Raw genomic sequence first — 20,019 nt, forward strand, 5'->3', positions numbered from 1 at the left:
TGGCTGAGGTCCTTCACGATCTTCCTGGCCTTGGTCCAGCACCGCCTGCTGTAGATTGAGTGCAGGTCAGGGAGCTCGGAGCGGATGGTGCGCTCAGCTGACCACACAACCCTCTGTAGAGCTCGTCTGTCCTGCATGGTGCTGTTCCCGAACCAGGTTAAGATGTTTCCCGTCAGGATGCTCTCTATGGTGCACGAGTAAAAGTTCCTGAGCACCTTGGAGGGCAGTTGGAAGTCTCTCATGCGTCTGAGGTGGTAGAGACGCTGACGAGCCTTTTTCACCACGGTGTTGATGTGACAGGACCATGACAGGTCCTGCGTGATGTGAACTCCGAGGTATTCGAAGCTGTCCACTCTCTCCACTGGGCACTCGTTGATGACAGGGGTCTGGTAGTTCCTCTCCTGCTTAGTGCTGAAGTCCACTATCAGCTCCTTTGTCTTACTGACGTTTAGAAGGAGGTTGCTCCTCTGGCACCAGTTCTCCAGATTCCTAATCTCCTTCAGGTAGGCCGTCTCGTTGTTATCAGAGATCATGTTTAGTGAATAAGGATTAATCTTTCTGCTGCTGTTTGGTGCAAGAGTGAGCAAGTCAAAAGTTTTTGGGGGGTTTAATGTCACTGAGTTTCTCCAAGGGCATAGAAGCCTGAAACCAAATAGTGTTGAGGGTCATGCCAGGACACTACAGGGATGTCCAAGGGCCTTCTGTTTTGTCTTCTGACAAGAGATTGCTTAATTAAGTGAAAACTGACATCAGGGTGGTTAACCCTTGCGCTGGAGGTGATGTGGGAGGAGATAAATCCAGGCTGATAAAAACTCGAAAATCATCAGATGGACCAGATATGATTTGATATACCTTTATTAGTCCCACAAGGGGAAATTTCATAAATTAGATATGGCAACATCTGGTTGTTGTCTTGTTGGTAATTATCCAGCACAAGGCTTTGGAAAGACAGCTGAACATTTTGGGGCTGCTGTCTTTCCAAATGTAAGCCCAACTCTAAAATAGCAAACTGCCTTCCATTTGATTCTAAAGAGGAACCTGAATTCAGGGTGGATTGGCAGGACTTTGAAGGCGCTTGTAATTTTGACTAGCGTGACCTACGATTATTTGCATTTCAGGGAAAAGTCATCTCTAGGAATTAAGCTATTATTGTTTGGGATGAGTCTGATATCTATAATGATTTTTTTCTGGAATATTTTTTTGGTTGCAGTGCCTAATAAACTGTTGAGAAAAGGCGATTAAGGAAAGGCCTAATCATGAATCCCTCGTAAACGTCTTTCATGAAAAACCTTTTATTGAAAAATTGATGAAATATGGTTTAGATAATTTTTTAAGGCTTCTTTCGTTGGTTGAATACTAATAGTAAGTTGTAATTGCTTAGTGGGAATGTGTGGGCAGGCTGGGCAGAAATGGCCACTGGAATGAAGGTAGCAACACTTTGACACTGAGCATCCAAAGTTGTTGAAATTACTGCAAATTGTGCAGTCTCCGAAGTGCATGGTGGATGTAACATTCTGATCTATACTTTGTTGCAGTAGCATGCTATCTTGCTAGCATGCTAACAATATGGGTTCAGGAGTTTTGGGAGGGCACTTGGAGCTAAGTGGGCTTTTGAGTAGGATAATGGAAGCTGTAGTTGGATGGAGGACTGAAAAACTGGAATCTGGGTGTCAGATATGGTAGCAGAGGAAAGCTGTAATGGAGGAATGGTTAAGAATGGAACTGATATTGTGGGGCCAACAGCATAGACTGAATTAGAGGTAAGAGGCAGCTGCATGTAATGGTAGATAGCATTTTGGCAGCTTGGTGGAGGGGAGAAGGAATCTTTTTCTGTTAACTAAACTTGCTTCAGGTTGCTTATGAAGCTGCAAGGCATGCTCTGCTTTTGCCTCTACCTGGAAGAGGATCAGTTTTATTTGTTGTTTGGAACGAGAGTTTTGAGATGCTAAGAATATCTGGAAGAGTTTTGCCTTGTTATTGGAGTTAAAGCTAATAACTCTCTCTTTTAGAGCCAGGCTATGGGACAGTCGAAAATTCTTGATGGCTAATTATTTTCAGGATAATGGAGAAATTTCTGAACCCAACACTGAGATGAACTTGAGTTTCAGGAGAGTTTTATATAGTGAATCATATATATATATATATATATATGTGTGTGTGTATATATATATATATATATATATATATATATATATATATGTGTGTATATATATATATATATATATATATATATATATATATATATATATATATATATATTATAATTTTGCATGAATTAGTCTGATAATGGAAATACTTGAAAAGTATTCTAACTACAAGTCAGGCAAATTTATCTGTAGGAAGACTCAAATGTATACCTTGTGTACCTTGTATGAAAGCTACTTAACTATTATAATGGGTCACAATACTGTGGTTTAGGATTGAACCCATTAGTTTAGAGTCAGTTATTTGTGTGTGTGGTACAGGAATAAATAGGGATGAATGTTGTAGGAATGGATGTTGTATACGTAAATATACAACAACAAATAATGCATGTATGTTGTATAATTATGGATGAATGGAGTCCATAAATGCAAATGCGAATTCTTACCTTACCTATGTTTACAGCTAACAGACATGACCATTCCAACAACAGATGCTGCTCCACTCCGTATGCATAAACTTGAGGACCAGCAGTTCAGTGATGTCATTTAACTCTAGAAAGAAGAAAACATACAGAGGGTTTAGATTCAACTGATGGCACAACAGAAAATTAATGAGACAAAAGATCTGTTAAAGAGCATTCTTGGTCAAATGTCCTGCATGATCAGCATTTCAAGTCTTTAATTAAAATGATGCGATCTCTAATAAAACTAAAGCTGCTCTCAGACATCAATGCCAGGAAATGATGGGAAGATCAGGGTTTAGACATTGTTCAAAAGTCTCACAGCTAACAGGACAAGGGTTCATGTGTCCAGCATATATGATGTCGGACACTCGTTGTGAATTCTCCTGCTCTGTTCTCAAATGAGGTCATCCAGACACTATACTGACTTTCTAGTAGGGAACCCTCAGAGAACCTGTTAAATGTGTTAAAATGAAAGTATTTAATGACCTGAACTGACTGCATTTGATGCATAAAGCAAATGCATGTCGAATATCACCTAGAAAGGTTTGGGCTGCATTGCATATGTGATTATATTTTATAATTGGCTCCCTCTAGACTTCCATATGTGAACCAAATGTTTACCATCCCGCTTAAAATAAGATAAATCACTTTTTCATTAGCATTTTTTGTGTGCTTTTGGTGAGATTCATTAACAGAAGTGATTTATGTTTGAGGACTAGTCCATATGGATGATTGCAAAAACAAATGCTTTATAGAAGACTTTCATCATGTGTACTTGGGTGTTTTAACTGTTTTCTGCAGTCTAGGCCCCACAGCTTTCAATCTACACAGATATCCTGACAATACAGCCATCCACTCTGTATGCTTTCATTTTCCTCTTCTCTTTAGGCCTCTCTTCATGAGGCATATCCTCTGCTGGTTAATCACAAGTCTTTAGACATCATTAATCCTTGATTAAAGAAGATCAATCCCAGTCTGAGATCAAAGGTTATGCCAGCTAATTAACACATCAGAACAGGACTAATACGGTCATGTTTGAACAGCATGTCATTGATACAGACAAGCTAATTTTCTATACACATCAAGCTGAAAAGCAATGACTCCACCTCACCACCATTTTGCAGCCCTATTTGAAGCCTAATTAAGCTCATGGTTGAGAATAGCCACAGATGTGAAATGATATAACATAAAGGTGTCAGCCTAGCAGTGACAAAAGGTTTAATCGCCATCACATGGCTGTTTGCCCTTTCGTGGTAAATGGACTGGTTCTTATATAGCGCTTTTCTACTCTGTCTGAGCACTCAAAGCACTTTATACAACTAATTCATTCACACAATCACTTCTAAGCTTAAGTGCTAAGTATCTAACATTCATACACATCCACACTCCGATGGATGCATCGGAGAGCAACATGGGGTTAGTATCTTGCCCAAGGATATTTGGCATGCAGCCTGGGATCGAACCGCCGACCTTCTGGTTAGTGGCTGATCTGCTCTGCCACCTGAGCTACAGCCACCCCACAGCCACCCCCTTTCAGCCCTTTCAGCTTCAGCAGCATGGTTTAGATGGAGATTCTGAGGCTTACCATGCACTGGAGATCTCCCCTAAAAAAGACTGCACTTTTGGAGGAGAGAATGAAACAAATGGAGCTTGATAATCTCTGTCAACAGTTTGAAGAGGACTCAGGCTGATTTGGAATATCAGCAATGTTAGACCCAGGTGAGAGAAGCTCAATGAATGCAGGAGGAGGCACCACAGGGCAGGGAGACCTTAACTAAGCGCTTTGACAGGAGTCACTGTTTAAAGGAAGCAGAGAAAGAGTTGGAAAGAGCCAAACCTCTTACTTCTCTCCTCAAGTCAGAGAGGAGCGATATCTCACCAGAAATGCCACAATTTTCACAGACAGCTTCCGTACGCTAGCTTCACCCTCCCAAATAAGGACAGGGCATGCTCAAATTGCTATGAGTGTCCCCCAGTTTACCATAATGTTCCTACCAATACTGCTAAATGGGAACATCTGTCCCAACACCTGCCGCTGGGCCACTGGCATTATTCATGAGAGGTACCCCTGCGGCCTCTGTACAACACCCACTGGGTCCTGAAGTTATTTCTCCAGGGAGGTCAGCTGTGGCTGCATCTTCAGCTACTCGGTCACCTGGCTTGGCAAGGCAAATCGACTCTGGACCTTTGGTTTCCATCTCCACATCCGCGAGCATAGCACCAGTCCCACCGGTGGCTCAGTCTGTTCAGTTCAGTTCAGGCCAGCCTTCAATCATCCCTACTCTTCAAACACTGCCGGTTAATGCTGTCTATCCCTCCATACTAGTCATATTCCATCCGCTGGACCAGAACTTCTAATTGCTTCTGTTTATGGCATTCCCAGACCTACATTACCGGTATTTGAAAGTGGAAGGGAGAGTGATTTTGCTCTACTCAAGATGGCATTGGACGACCTGCTGAGTAGTCACACCCACCTTGGTGAGCAGTATAAAAATCAGGTGTTTCTTAGCCAGGCATTTAAAACTCCCTAGTGCTTTACAAATGGCAAACACAACTTGAACTTCCGGCTTGAGTCAACGCTGGTGCATCTGGCTGTCGCTACTCACCGGTACATTTTCGATTATTTGGATTATTTGGATTCAGATTTGAATGAAAAGGGACATTCACACTCAGGCCAGATCAATCTCTGCCAGATATTGATTTGTAACAATTTTCCTCAACGTCTGCTATTTCAGCTGAATGTGCTCTGACATCTTATTCCCAGTGAGCTGCACTAGCTTAACTGTTTGAGCTATTTTAGACTACCCATTCATCGCTCCGGCCAGCACGGCTCCTTTTCCTCCACATCGTCCAAGATGTGGGCGAAGATGTTTTTGAGCTGGTCGGCACTATTGTGGATTCTCCTGATGCTCGTCTGGCTCCTATGGCTGGACTGCTCCGCTATACGGCCACTGAGCTCCTGCGCCTTTGCGGTCAGCTGTCGCTCCCTTCGCCGGCAGAGCTCCACTACCACCCGGACATCACTTTCCAGCCTTGTTGGAGATACATCCATTGTGGGTCCCGCAGGATTTTCCTCTATCCATCCATCCATTCACTTCCGCTTATCCTTTTCAGGGTCGCGGGGGGCGCTGGAGCCTATCCCAGGCTGTCATAGGGCGAGAGGCGGGGTACACCCTGGACAGGTCGCCAATCTGTCGCAGGGCCAACACACAGAGACAAACAACCATTCACACTCACATTCACTCGCACATTCAAACTTAGTGGCAATTTGGATTATCCAATTAACCTATCCCCACAAGCTGCATGTCTTTGGACGGTGGGAGGAAGCCGGAGCCACTAGGTGTGAATGTGCGAGTGAATGGTTGTCTGTCCCTGTGTGTTGGCCCTGTGACAGACTGGCGACCTGTCCAGGGTGTACCCCGCCTGTCGCCCTATGACAGCCTGGGATAGGCTCCAGCGCCCCCCGCGACCCTGAAAAGGATAAGCGGAAGCGAATGGATGGATGGACGGACTTCTATTCTACTCCTGGTGATTTGTTGTTATATTATAATAATTGTTTACTCAATGTCCTTGATTCTCTGGCTCCTGTAAAAGCTCACTCTGTTTCCTTCGCTCGCTCTGCTCCCTTGTTTACCTCTGACCTCCGAGCATTGAAGGCCAAAGCTCGGCAGCTAGAGAAAGAAAATGACACCAGGTAGATACAAGAAATCTGGTTTAATTGTTGATGCAGAAATCTACAAATTCCATGTACTTCAGTATAAAGACTCCATCAACAAGGCCAAACAAAGTTTCTACTCAGGTATTGTCAGTTCTTATGAGGGTAACGCAAGGATTTTGTTTTCAGTTCTCAAAAAAACAAATTCAACCCCCCAGCGCTTTACCACCACACTTCTATTCTTCTGAAACCCGTAACTCCTTGATGCTGTTCCTTTAGTACAAAAATTAATAACATTCACCAGCAACTCAGTTCAAATGTTGTGTCTATCCCCTCTCCAGAACCTTTTCTCTATTTTGAGCTGTTTTCCACTTTTCATCTTCCTTATTTATCTGCTATTTCTGAGTTTATATGTAGGTCAAAGCCTGCCACATGTCATCTTGACCCTATGTCTACAGGGAAATCCTGCCTCTCTTGCTTACTCCCACTCATCTTTGCTATCATCCAGTCTTCACTCACCAGCGGTATCGTTCCCTCTTTATTCAAGATTGCTTCAGTCACTCCCATACTGAAAAAACCTTCTTTAGACCGTAACAACTTTAACAACCTCCGTCTGATTTCTAATCTGCCCTTCATCTCTAAAATACTCGAAAAAGTAGTTGCAGCTGAACTTCATTCACACCTGGTTAATAATAACATCTATGAGAGATTTCAATCTGGTTTTCGTTCATGTCACAGTACAGAAACTGCTTTACTTAAAGTCACTAATGATCTTGTAATCGGAGCTGACTCTGGTCTTCTCACCATTCTCATCCTCTTGGATCTGAGCTCAGCCTTCGACACCATCTCTCCTTCCGTCCTTGTAAACAGACTTTCCTCTCTCGGCATCTCTGACACACCCCTAGCCTGGTTTCAATCATATCTCCTTGACCGCTCCCAGTTTATTCAACTGAAATCATTCTGCTCTTGTCTATTCCTGGTCACTTCTGGTGTACCCCAAGGTCCAGTCTTAGGCCCTCTTCTCTTCATAATATACATCCTCCCTCTAGGTACCATTTTCCGCAAATTTGATCTTCACTTTCACTTGCTGATGACATCCAGTCATATTTCTCCTGCGGACCTGATTCCTCCCTCCCACCTTCTCTCTAACAGAATGTCTATCTGAATTTAAATCCTGGTTTAGCTCTAATTTTCTTCAAGCTCAATGAGGAAAAACTGAAATCCTCCTTATTCTCACCAAATCCAACCTTTCGAAGGCGAACCGTTTCTCACTCACTATCCATAACTCAGTTTTCCCTTCTCCTCAGGTTAAGAGCCTTGGTGTCATCCTAGACAATTCACTTTCCTATAAATCTCACATCACATCTATTTCCATCTATGCAACATTAACAGATTGCTTCCTTCTCTTTCCACCCAGTCTACATCCATTCTTGTCCACAGTCTTGTTACCTTCCGTATTGACTACTGCAATTCTCTTTTGCATGGTCTCCCCCAAAAATCCCTCCATAAGCTTCAACTGGTTCAGAACTCTGCTGCTCGCATTATCACCAGAACCCCTCCTACCAGCACATCAGCCCTGTTCTTCAGGAACTTCACTGGCTCCCAGTGAAATTCCGGATAATATACAAACTTCTTCTGTTCACCTTCAAGGCCATTCATAACCTCGCACCTCCTTACGTGTCTGACCTGTTAAGCGCTACCTTTTCTGACGCTCACTTCAATCTTCTTCTTCTATCCAGCTTTCTGTGCCTTGCTTCCGCCTCACCACCATGGGAAGCAGAGCTTTTAGCTGCTCTGCTCCCAGGCTGTGGAACTCTCTACCCCCACATATAGGAAACACTGGTGCCCTCTCCCAGTTTACATCTCAACTCAAAACCCATCTGTTCACATCTGCATATTCACTGTGAACCCACTGTTTGTTAATTTTATCTTGTGCTTTTGTTTTATTGTTCTTCATTGTGTTATTGTTCTATTATGTGTTTTTATCTATTGTATAGTGTCCTTGCGTGTTTTGAATGTAGAGCAGAAGTATGGCCAGCCAAGACAGCCAGTCGAGTCAGAGTTGAGTGCAATCTGAAGCACTCCAGCACTGAAAATAGGAGATGCAATTGCCTTTGATGCTTTTGCATTATCTTATGCCAGACCTTTGCTGCAGTGGACACCCATCACCAGTCTTTATGCCCCAAAGGAAGCTGTAATATCTAGTCTTTGCGGCACTGAATGTAGGCTTGCTTGGGTCCCCAGCCAGGCAGATTCCTGCTGCTCTGAAATCCACAAACTGGAACAGGAAGACTACGTAGCCAAGATCTCATTGAAAGAAGCTGGCCAGACAGAGGAATCGTGTTTTATTGCACATCACATGGTGCAGCATAATGGTAAGAACAGGATAGTCTTTAACTGTTCATTGCAATACCATGGTCGGTCACTGGATGACCAGCTTTTACCAAGGCCCTAGTTCCTTCACTCCTTGGTGTACTCATTTTATTTTGCCAGCACGCTGTGGCCGTGAGTGGCGAAATTAAAGGAATGTTCCACCAAGTACGCCTATCACCCCAAGACAGACCACTCTTGCGCTTCCTCTGGAAAGAGATGCACAGAGAAGAGGAGCCATCCGTATATGAGTGGCAAGTATTAACATTAGGGAGAAATTGCAGCCCTTGTTGTGCAGTATAGGCCTTTCAACGCCGTGTCAAGGAGAGCAGGGATGTAACCACCAACCTGGCTAACATAGTCGAGTCATTTTATGTTGACAAAAATGTATGACCAAAGCAGAAGAGGCCAAGTGCTTGGTGGACAGCCTGGAACAGTTGTTAGCAGAAGGAGGATTTGAGATAAGTCAATGGTCCTGTAATATTTCCGCTACCACTGAACATCTTCCACCTGCAGCCAGGTCCACAGCTAGTGACCTCTGGCTGTCAAAGAGCAGTAGTGGCCTTCAAACGCTAACCCTTGGCATGCAGTGGAACTGTCTCACACTGGGCTATAAACAACAATCCAGTGACTTTGCGTCTGTCAGGAGTTGCAGTGCGGATGAGGGAAGGAGGACCCAAACGCTGGACTCACAGGTGGGTGAAGGTTGGTGTTTATTGTAGACAGAGTGAACAGAACAGAAGTAGGAAATGGCTGGTTGGCTGGACGGCTGACTGAATGAAAGACTGACTGACAGGACTGACAGAACTGACAGAACTGGGACAACCTAACAGCAACAACATAACATCAATGACGCGACAGTGAACAGAAGGAAACTGAGGACTTAAATACTCTGACTGATGATGACGATTGGAGACCAGTGAGTACACAGCTGAACTTAGTCTGACTAATGATACATGGAAATAACTGGAACACAATACACAGGCGGTATTGCTGGCACAGAAAACAGGAAGTGAGAAAACTGAATGTGGGAAATAAACTGAACATGATAAAACTGAAAACGCTGGGTCAACGACCCAGGAAACCTGACAGCGCCTACTCTCAAGAAACTGTATAAGACACTCGCTAGCCAGTGTGACAATTGTTATCCGGGATCTCTGGAAACAAGACCTAGGCTGGGATGACCAGATTAAACCGCAGCACTTTCTCGACCAGTGGTTGACCTGACAGAGGGAACTTGCTCATCTTCCGCACCTACACATTCCCTGACAATACTCATAGACAACATGGACAACTTCATGTATTCTGTGATGCATCAGAGAGGGCCTATGGAGCTGTTGCACTTTGGTACATGAAAAAGGAAAGACCATCTCTGAATGAAGGAGGGGGCCTAAGGGTACATCTTTCGCCATCTTACAATGCTGTGATCGCAGCCATTAACCCTTTAAGACCTACCATAGAACCAAGTCCGCCAGAGCTTATAGTATATTTTTACATGCTGTGGAGCCATTTTTTGGAGCATTTCAAGTTGCTATACATCAATACAACCATTATAGCCCAAATTTTAATAATATGTCTGCATTAAGTGCATAGTAATTACATAAATTGCAAAAAAGTGCAATAAACTACAAAAAAAATTTAAAATCATTTTTGTTTTTTTAACATATATTTCTAGCTAGAGAAATTTAAGAGGCTTATCCCTCAAAACTGTAAATACAAAAAAGTTGCACAAACTAGTTTCCCACCAAAGGAAATTTATTTTAAGTGTCTTCATAGTTTTATTTTTGAGATACACCAATTTTCATATACTGCAGGAAAAACGAAAAAATATATTATCGTGCAAATTTGCAAAATAACAGCATCTGCATCAAAATAAAATATTTCCAGCAGTGCAATATGAGTCCTCAGCATCCCAGAAACGACACAGAAAGTCATAAAGTCAAACATAACTTTTAAAAACACAAGTATAGGCTCACAAGGCCACGATGGTAAAAAACTACATTTCCGCAAAATGACGTCACTTCCGGTTTCGGGCAGGTCATGCCGGACATGCGATAGTTCACGCTGATGGATCTAGGAAGTGTTACAAACAGCTGATCGGATCGGCAAAGCGTGTTTCTGGAATATTATGTTTTTGTTGCTGCAAGTGCTTTTTATGCAGTTTTGGCAAAGCTATATGTGGAAGCAAACTGTGACCTAGGACAAGCTAACGGTTTCATATGCAAAAAAAATTATTGCGCTAGCTTACGTGGTTGCAGTGCTACCAGGATTTAAAAATAGTTACGCAAAATGAAGCGTGTCCGCTCCGACCGGCTTTAAAGGGTTAACCAACTCTCTGTGAATGTCTTTGATCATTGATCAATGGTGTTTGATCAGTGGTTGTTGATCAACGGTCATGAGAATTTGCATATTAATGATCAAGGAACTGACCTCACAGCCCATTGTTCATTCAGTGGGCTGGTTTCAGTCATTGTGCAAATGTACTGTTTATAAGGGAATGCTATGTCCATATAAACAGAATTACACACACACACACACACACACACGCACGCACGCACGCACGCACGCACGCACGCACACACACACACACACACACACACACACACACACAACATTTTGGGATAATATTATCATGTTAGCCATTCTTTGTATAATGTTGGGTGCTAAAATTTTAGGGTTCGTCTGTCTCTCCATGTGATCAGATAATGAACATGCTCTGTCACTCTGAGGAGAATGCAATGTTGTTGAACATTTCAACAGTTGTTGAAATGTGGAAGACTGCCAGCAACTTTAAAAAGGCAAGAAAGAATCACCCGCAGATAAGATAAAGAAACACGACATTTAGCTAAAAATGACACAAGATGCTGTGGTCAGAGCTAAAAAACATTATTGAAATTAAAAAAAAAAATAGCAGAAACTTTAAAAAAAGCAGTGTCCTGGTCCTGCGTCTATTACCTAAGGTTTTGAGTTCTACTCAGGAGTTTTCTAGTTTACTTATATTATAGTTCTGTATTTTATATTTGTTGTTTTCAGGCTTGTTATTATGTGGTTAAATTGGCGTTTCCTGTCTTCTTATGTCTAGTTTCCTGTGTTAGTTATTGTTGTCTCTCTTTGAAGTCAGTTTTGTCGCTATTTTAATTGTCTGCCACTTCTGTCATGTGTCTGTGTTATCCATGATGTTGTTTTATGAATGTCAAGTTTGGTGTCTCTGTCTCTCTGTCTCTTTGTCTCCCTTGTCCTCGGTTCTCTAGCGTTCGCTCGTGTCTCTAGCTCCCTGGCTCTGTCTGCCTTTCAGCTCTGTCTGCCATGTTTGTGCTTTTGTCTTCCCTGGTCAAGTTGTGTGTCTTAATGTGCTCCTGTGTCTGTTACTTCCTGTTTTACTTTGATAGTCTCCTGCCTCATGTGTACGATGTTCAATTTTGCTTCCATTGTCTCATTAACCTGGATTTGTTCCCTCATTATCCTGTGTTTACGTATTGTCTGAATTTCCCTCTGCTCTTGCTCATGTCATCCATCTAGCTGTGTGCCTGTGTGTCTTGAGCCGAGTAGTTCCAGGTTACAATTGAATTTCAGTTTTTTGTATCTTGTGTTTTGGGAGAGCTCAGCAATAAAGCTGTTTTGGACTTACCCTTGTGATTTTTGGAGACCTGCGTTTGGGTTCTAATCTCCCTGCCACACATCCGATTATGACAAACAGACAAGAGCAGCCAGCAGATAAACTAAAGCATAACAAAATTAAGCTAAAAATTGCAATAACTGGAATAATAAGAACTGCCTCCTCCTGAACAGCACGAACACCAAGAAGCTGCTAATGAAGTTCAGGACCTAAAATACTGTGCCGGTCAATCTGGATAGACAGAGAGCAGATAGACACTGTGCAGAGTAGATGAGGAGGAAGTTAACCAAGATATATATTGATATTTTGCTATATTATGCAATATATATAAAATTTGAAATATTCAAAGCTGAACTTGGTGAATGAGCTTAATTGCAAAAGATTTTCAAAATATCAGCTTAAGTGTGAAAACTGCGAGTACAAAAAAAGAGAAAAATATGCTAAATAAAGCCAACAAAGTATCTAAACTGAGCATTTAGTGAAATTTACATTTTCAAAAAAAAAACAACACAAAAAGATGCAAAACCTGGAACTGAAGCTCATCAAGATGAAGAAGAACTGAAACAAGTGCTGAACGAGTGAAAAAGGCCTGAAATAAGCTCAGCCTGAATCTCTAAACTCTAAACAGGCAGTTTCTGATTGGTGGCAGCTTGTGAACACCCCTCTGACACAAACGCACACGCGTATACATCTCCACCAAACAATGTTTACAAATATGGACACACACACGCACCATGGAGTGAACAGTGATTGTGAGAGTGTGGCCTCTGTGTTTCAATGCCAATCATGTCTGAATCAATGTCTGCCTTCTATACAGTCGTTGGTGTGAATCTACTGAATTTGAATCCACCAAGCAGAAGCAGCTTGTTTACTTTTTCGCACCAAAACAACTGTGGCTACTTCATTTAGGAGATGGGACGACTGGAAATAGAGACTTCCAGCTCTGGTTTGAGTGAAATTTGTATCACTTCCCTTTAACTCCCACATCAATGTATCAAAACATAAAAACCTATGTTTCGGTATATAATTTGTGTTGGACGAGTTAAAATTGAGCGAGTAAGAAGAATTTATTTGGACATGAGGAACAGATTCAGAGAGAGTTGTGCACTCTAGCTTAACTGCAGAGAAAACATAGCAAATCACGTGTTTTATAAAAAATCATCATGATGCGACAAAAAACCTGAGCAGGGATTTTATGAAAACGGTAAAAGATAAGCAAAAGCTGAATTATGCCATAATAACCAAATAGTTTGAGAGCATTTTGAGTTTAAATAGTGCTTCTAAGTGAAAGGATGTGGAAATAGTGACGTTTAAAAAACAGCCACGTTTTAACAGATTTCTGGAAGCTTTCCATAACGGGGGCAGAAAATCCATAAAAACCTGAATGTTTTAAAAAGTATAAAAAGTCAGAAATAGCAGAAAATATGACCAGAAAGAGCAGAAGTAGCAAAATACTGTAAAACTTGAATTGCTAAAAGTATGCAGAAGTAGTTAAAGGGCCCAAAACATACGAAAGCTACTTGAGGACGAATAATACTAAAGAATAAAGAGAAACAGGAACACAAAAGTGCATTCATACGATTGTGTTCCTGTTTCTCAACTAGAAAAATAGCCATTTCCTGTGAAAATGCAGTGTGAATTCAGTAATTTATAATAAAATAAAACTTTTTCAGCTGAAAACTGCTGAAGAAGCTGAAGTTACCGCTAAACAACTTGTTCAACTGTGAGAAACTGTCAGAAAAGTGGGAAAGAACAGCCAGCATATAAACTGAAGCATCACAAAATTCAGTGACTGGAGTAATAAGAACTGAACAGCACCAACACCAAGGAGCTGCTAATGGGGTTCATGAGCAGTCTGCATAGATACAGAGTAGAACGACTGTGCAGAACAGATGAGGAGGAAGTTATATATTGATATATTATGCAATATATATTAAATATTTTAAATATTCAAAGCTGAACTTGAGGAATAAGTTTAATTTAATTGAATAAGCTTTTCAAAAATATCAGCCATCTTAAGTGTGAAAACTAAGAGCCAGTGACATTTTATTTTTCAAATGAAAAAAAAAAGATGCAAAATCCGGAGCTGAAGCTCATCAAGATGAAGAAGAACTGAAACAAATGCTGAACGAGAGAAAAAGACCTAAAATAAACTCAGTGTGAATCTATAAACGCTCTATGTAAACAGCAAGCAGTTTCTGATTCAGGGCAGCTAAACACCCCTCACACACACACACACACACACACACACACACACACACACACACACACACACACACACACACACACACACACACACACACCATGGAGTGAACAGTGACTGTGAGAGTATGGTCTCATGGCCTCTGTGTTTCAAGCACTCTGAAGTCCGCTGCTTCCTTGCTCGTCTGTACTTCAGTGAACGGGAGAACGCAGCGCGATCATTCTGCAGTTGGAACAGCAGTGTACTTGATATCATCACAGCGCCGCTCCAGTGTTTTTTCTGCCAAGCCCCATAAATATAACTTTGATTAATATTTGCAATGGAAATCACACATGATATCCAAAAATTTGTTAAATTAATACAAAATTTAAGTAGAAAATTTGCTAAGGAAAAAAACTCTTTTAAGCACTTTGGCAAAATTTGCTTTTACATACAATCTATTTCATAATGTCTAATAAGCTTCATATAGTTAAGCATAATTACAAAATGGCGCCGGTGAGGTCGGCTGCCGTGCTGGATGCTCTGCCCCAACTTCTCCACTTTTTGCAGTTTTTCGTCACTTTTTGCTATATCTGCGATAATCTTGCATGGGCATCATGCAAAACACACAAATCCGCTACAGTAGAGACACTTTGGTTTCTATTGGTCTACAATACACGAACATTTCACCATGTTTAACTATATATAGATATATATATATCTATATCTATATATAGATATATATATATATATATATATATATCTACACAGCAAATTCAAAAGTGTTAAATTTTTTGGTGTTAATAGTCTCCTTGCAAAAGTAGAGTTAATTTTACTCTAAGCAGAGTCACATTCTTTTAATGTAACTCTGAGGTGTAAAATGATAGTAGTTAAAATCGAGTGTTAAAAATGAGTGTTCCTCTGTCAAATCTGGAGGTGTTACAATGGAAACATTAACTCTTGACCTCTTAACTCTGAACTCCTACAGGGGCTATGAGACCAACAGAGTAAATTCACAGACTCCGCCCCCAGCACGGCTCCAATCGAAGCTGAAGTGAAGCCGTTTCAGAACATTTTGCTCTACATATTTGAGTTGTTTGCCATGCTTGGTAAGTCATTTTTTCAAAGATTGTTTCAATTATTATTATGAGCTTTTACTTCTGTGGCTCTTTGGAGTTGAGACAAAGCTGTGTGAAAGGCATTAGCCATGTTGCTCGGTGATAGCATAATATTCTGTTTTAGCTAGCTGAAAGGTATTGTTTGCGGGCAAATACCACAGCCTTGAAAAAAAGCTTGCATGTGAATTTTCAGTCAAATCTTTGGTCAAATACACCTAAAACAATGTCTAGAATGTGAAATGTTGGTATAATGGTGCTACTTGAAGCCTGAAAACGATCGCCCATAATAAAAAAAAACGAGCAAACAGCAGTAGCTGACGTCCTGACTGGATTCTACGTTAGCATAGATCCCTCCAGAGTTTTGTGCACACGGTTTAGGTAAAAATGGAAAAAGTTTTACATTTAGTTCAGTATTACCTGGCTCAAAGAGGATTCCTTTTTTTTTACTGTGCTGCAATTGTTTACTGGATTATTTGTGCCATTAATTAGTGTCAACTAATTTTTATTCAATCTCCGCACAGGATATGCTTGTGAAGATGGAATATGGGGGAGAGCAGAAGTGCGTTGAAGTTCCACAAAGGGATGAATGAAGGACATGCATATTGTATTGAAGAAATAAGTGTTGAGAATGCTGTTATTTGCATTTACCAGCTCACCTATGTCAGACCTTTTGATAAACAAAATTCTAATGAAAGTGAGAACATGTACACTGTTACATCTTTCAGAAAATGTTTTGAAATTGTGGTGCACAGTTCAGAATAAATGTTTTTCAAAAACCATTGCATCTTTTTAGTAAATGTTTATTTCCAAAAGAAATTTCTAGAAGTTCAGAACAGTAAAATTCCCGCTTTTTAGAATGAATTAGAAGATAACTCTTACGTAGTTAAACTAAAATACTCTTTGAGAGTTAATATATAAACTCTTAACACCAAGTGTTAAATTATCAACTCCAGACAGATTTGGTGTTTAACACTAAATCAGAGTTAACGTACCAACTCTCCAAAAAGAGTTAAATTAACACTCTCTGGTGTGGACCCATATAGACACTTTAATAGTGTTGAAATCAAATCCGACAGTGTTAATTTGGACATGCTGGATTTGCTGTGTATATATATCTATATATCTATCTATCTATATATATATATATATTATATATATATATATATATATATATATATATATATATATATATATATATAGATAGATATATATATATATAAAACACCCAGCACGCCCCTGCGGGCGGTTTATCCTTCAAGCTCGGGTCCTCTACCAGAGGCCTGGGAGCTTGAGGGTCCTGCGCAGTATCTTAGCTGTTCCCAGGACTGCGCTCTTCTGGACAGAGATCTCCGATGTTGTTCCCGGGATCTGCTGGAGCCACTCGCCTAGCTTGGGAGTCACCGCACCTAGTGCTCCGATTACCACGGGGACCACCGTTACCTTCACCCTCCACATCCTCTCGAGCTCTTCTCTGAGCCCTTGGTATTTCTCCAGCTTCTCGTGTTCCTTCTTCCTGATATTGCTGTCATTCGGAACCGCTACATCGATCACTACGGCCGTCTTCTTCTGTTTGTCTACCACCACTATGTCCGGTTGGTTAGCCACCACAATTTTGTCCGTCTGTATCTGGAAGTCCCACAGGATCTTAGCTCGGTCATTCTCCACCACCCTTGGGGGCGTCTCCCATTTTGACCTCGGGACTTCCAGGTTATACTCGGCACAGATGTTCCTGTACACTATGCCGGCCACTTGGTTATGGCGTTCCATGTATGCCTTGCCTGCTAGCATCTTGCACCCTGCTGTTATGTGCTGGATTGTCTCTGGGGCATCTTTACACAGCCTGCACCTGGGGTCTTGCCTGGTGTGATAGACCCCAGCCTCTATGGATCTTGTGCTCAGAGCTTGTTCTTGTGCTGCCATGATTAGTGCTTCTGTGCTGTCTTTCAGTCCAGCTTTGTCCAGCCACTGGTAGGATTTCTGGATATCAGCCACCTCCCCTATCTGCCGGTGGTACATACCGTGCAGGGGCCTGTCCTTCCATGATGGTTCCTCGTCTCCCTCCTCTTTCTTGGGTTTCTGCTGCCTGAGGTATTCACTGAGCACTCGGTCAGTTGGGGCCATCTTCCCAATGTATTCTTGGATGTTCGTTGTCTCATCCTGGACTGTGGTGCTGACACTCACCAGTCCCCGGCCCCCTTCCTTCCGCTTAGCGTACAGCCTCAGGGTGCTGGATTTGGGGTGAAACCCTCCATGCATGGTAAGGAGCTTTCTTGTCTTTATGTCAGTGGCTTCTATCTCCTCCTTTGGCCAGCCTATTACCCCAGCAGGGTACCTGATCACGGGCAGGGCGTACGTGTTGATGGCCCGGATCTTGTTCTTACCATTCAGCTGACTCCTCAGGACTTGCCTGACCCTCTGCAGGTACTTGGTGGTTGCAGCTTTTCTAGCGGCCTCTTCATGGTTCCCATTCGCCTGCGGGATCCCCAAGTACTTGTAACTGTCCTCTATGTCTGCAATGTTGCCTTCTGGTAGTTCAATCCCCTCAGTTCTGACTACCTTCCCTCTCTTTGTTACCATCCGACTACACTTCTCCAGTCCGAACGACATTCCAATGTCATTGCTGTATAGCCTGGTAGTGTGGATCAGTGAATCGATGTCTCGTTCACTCTTGGCATACAGCTTGATGTCGTCCATGTACAGGAGGTGGCTGACAACTGCTCCGTTCCGTAGTCGGTATCCGTAGCCAGTCTTGTTAATGATCTCACTGAGGGGGTTCAGGCCTATGCAGAACAGCAGTGGGGACAGAGCATCTCCTTGGTAGATCCCGCACTTGATGGTGACTTGTGCTATGGGCTTGGAGTTGGCCTCTAGTGTTGTACGCCACATCCCCATTGAGTTCCTGATGAAGGCTCTTAGGGTCCCATTGATCTTGTACAATTCTAGGCATTCCAGTATCCAGCTGTGGGGCATTGAGTCATAGGCCTTCTTGTAATCAATCCAGGCAGTGCACAGGTTGGTCAGTCTGGTCTTGCAGTCTCGGCTGATTGTTCTGTCTACCAGTAGCTGGTGTTTTGCGCCTCTGGTATTCTTGCCAATTCCTTTCTGTGTCCCGCTCATGTATTGACCCATGTGCCTGTTCATCTTAGCCGATATGATGCCTGACAGGAGCTTCCATGTAGTACTGAGGCAGGTTATTGGTATATATATATATATATAGATATATATATAGATATATATATATAGATAGATATATATATATGTCAAACCACAATTGCGACAAACCCCTCACGGAGCATCGGGGACTCAGTAAGTCAACCTCGGACACATCGACTGACGCCGAGGGGATTGCAACAAACTGCAGACCTGTTAACATCACTGAGAACCTTTACACAGGTCCTCGTTTCAAGGACTTGAAGCCTCCCCAGGAGTGACAGAGAGAGGATGAACGTTTACAGAGGTTTCTGTTAACATGAATGTTCCAAATGTTCAATAAACATATTAAGTTCGTATATTTTCCCTTTTTTCTCGAGTCTGTTTGCTTATGCAAAATGAAATCTGATTAATATAGAATAAACATGATATTTAATCAAAATTAATCCACAGTAACCCTGTGATGAATCTGATTAAACACTTTAATTGTTTGGCAGCACTAATATATATTATATATTAATGTATACTTACCTATTAGTATATAGGTTTTTAAAAAAGTTGCATTTCACAGGAGAGAGCCTGTGCTAACAGACTGAAGAAAACTATTCAAATTCTCTTTGAATTTAAGCATTTAACATTCTTTATGTTTATTCTACATTTCCTTCATTATATTGCATAAATGTCTGTTACAAGCTCAAATATAAAGTTGAAAAAGTGTAATTGCAGCCAGGCTATTGATTGATTAATTGATTGATAATACTTTATTCATCCCGAGGGAAATTGGGTTAAGGCTGCCAGCCTTGCCAGCACCATCTTACCCTTCCGACCATACATACATTACACAAACATCACATGGGGAAGGCAGGTCAGAGAGGTATAACAATGGAAACTGCACAACATGAGGAAAGACGAGGAGAAAAAAAACTCCCCCAGACTGAGCTCCAACAGGGAGATCAATTTGAGAACATCACAAAACACCTCATCTATCCATACATCCATCCATACATAGATATATGGTTTCCAGCTGCCTGAGTCCCTTTACTAATGTTAAACCCACAACGTTTAAGTATTTACAAGTATTTGCAATTAAAATCAAATAGCTGAAAGTGTGCGTTGGTCTAACGGATAAGGCACATACCCCATGCTGTGCCTGCAGCTTTCACTGTTCCTTCCAGCAGGTTGCATGTCATACCCTTTCCCTGTTTCCTGTTTCCTTACACCAACAACTGACAAACAGAGCCAACAATGTCAAATAAAAATTATCTTAGGAAAAAGAGAGTAAACAAATGATATTTCTGTCTTTATAAAACTATCAGGCAA

At 41.7% G+C, this 20,019-nt stretch overlaps 1 protein-coding gene across 3 annotated transcripts in view; it reads right to left on the reverse strand.

Moving 5' to 3' along the window:
- b3gat1b (beta-1,3-glucuronyltransferase 1 (glucuronosyltransferase P) b) overlaps positions 1-20,019 on the reverse strand; it is a 65,585-nt gene that overhangs the window by 26,155 nt on the left and 19,411 nt on the right. For 2 of the 3 annotated variants that reach the window (XM_026181859.1, XM_026181860.1), the window contains one exon: positions 2,596-2,696. The gene's annotated coding sequence lies outside the window, so the exon portion shown is untranslated. Of the gene's footprint in view, positions 1-2,590; positions 2,697-20,019 lie in introns of all 3 variants that reach the window. The other variant, XM_026181861.1, reaches the window with a different exon arrangement.

This window comes from Astatotilapia calliptera, chromosome 10 (assembly GCF_900246225.1).
Source record: "Astatotilapia calliptera chromosome 10, fAstCal1.2, whole genome shotgun sequence".
In the NCBI taxonomy this organism is placed as follows: domain Eukaryota; kingdom Metazoa; phylum Chordata; class Actinopteri; order Cichliformes; family Cichlidae; genus Astatotilapia; species Astatotilapia calliptera.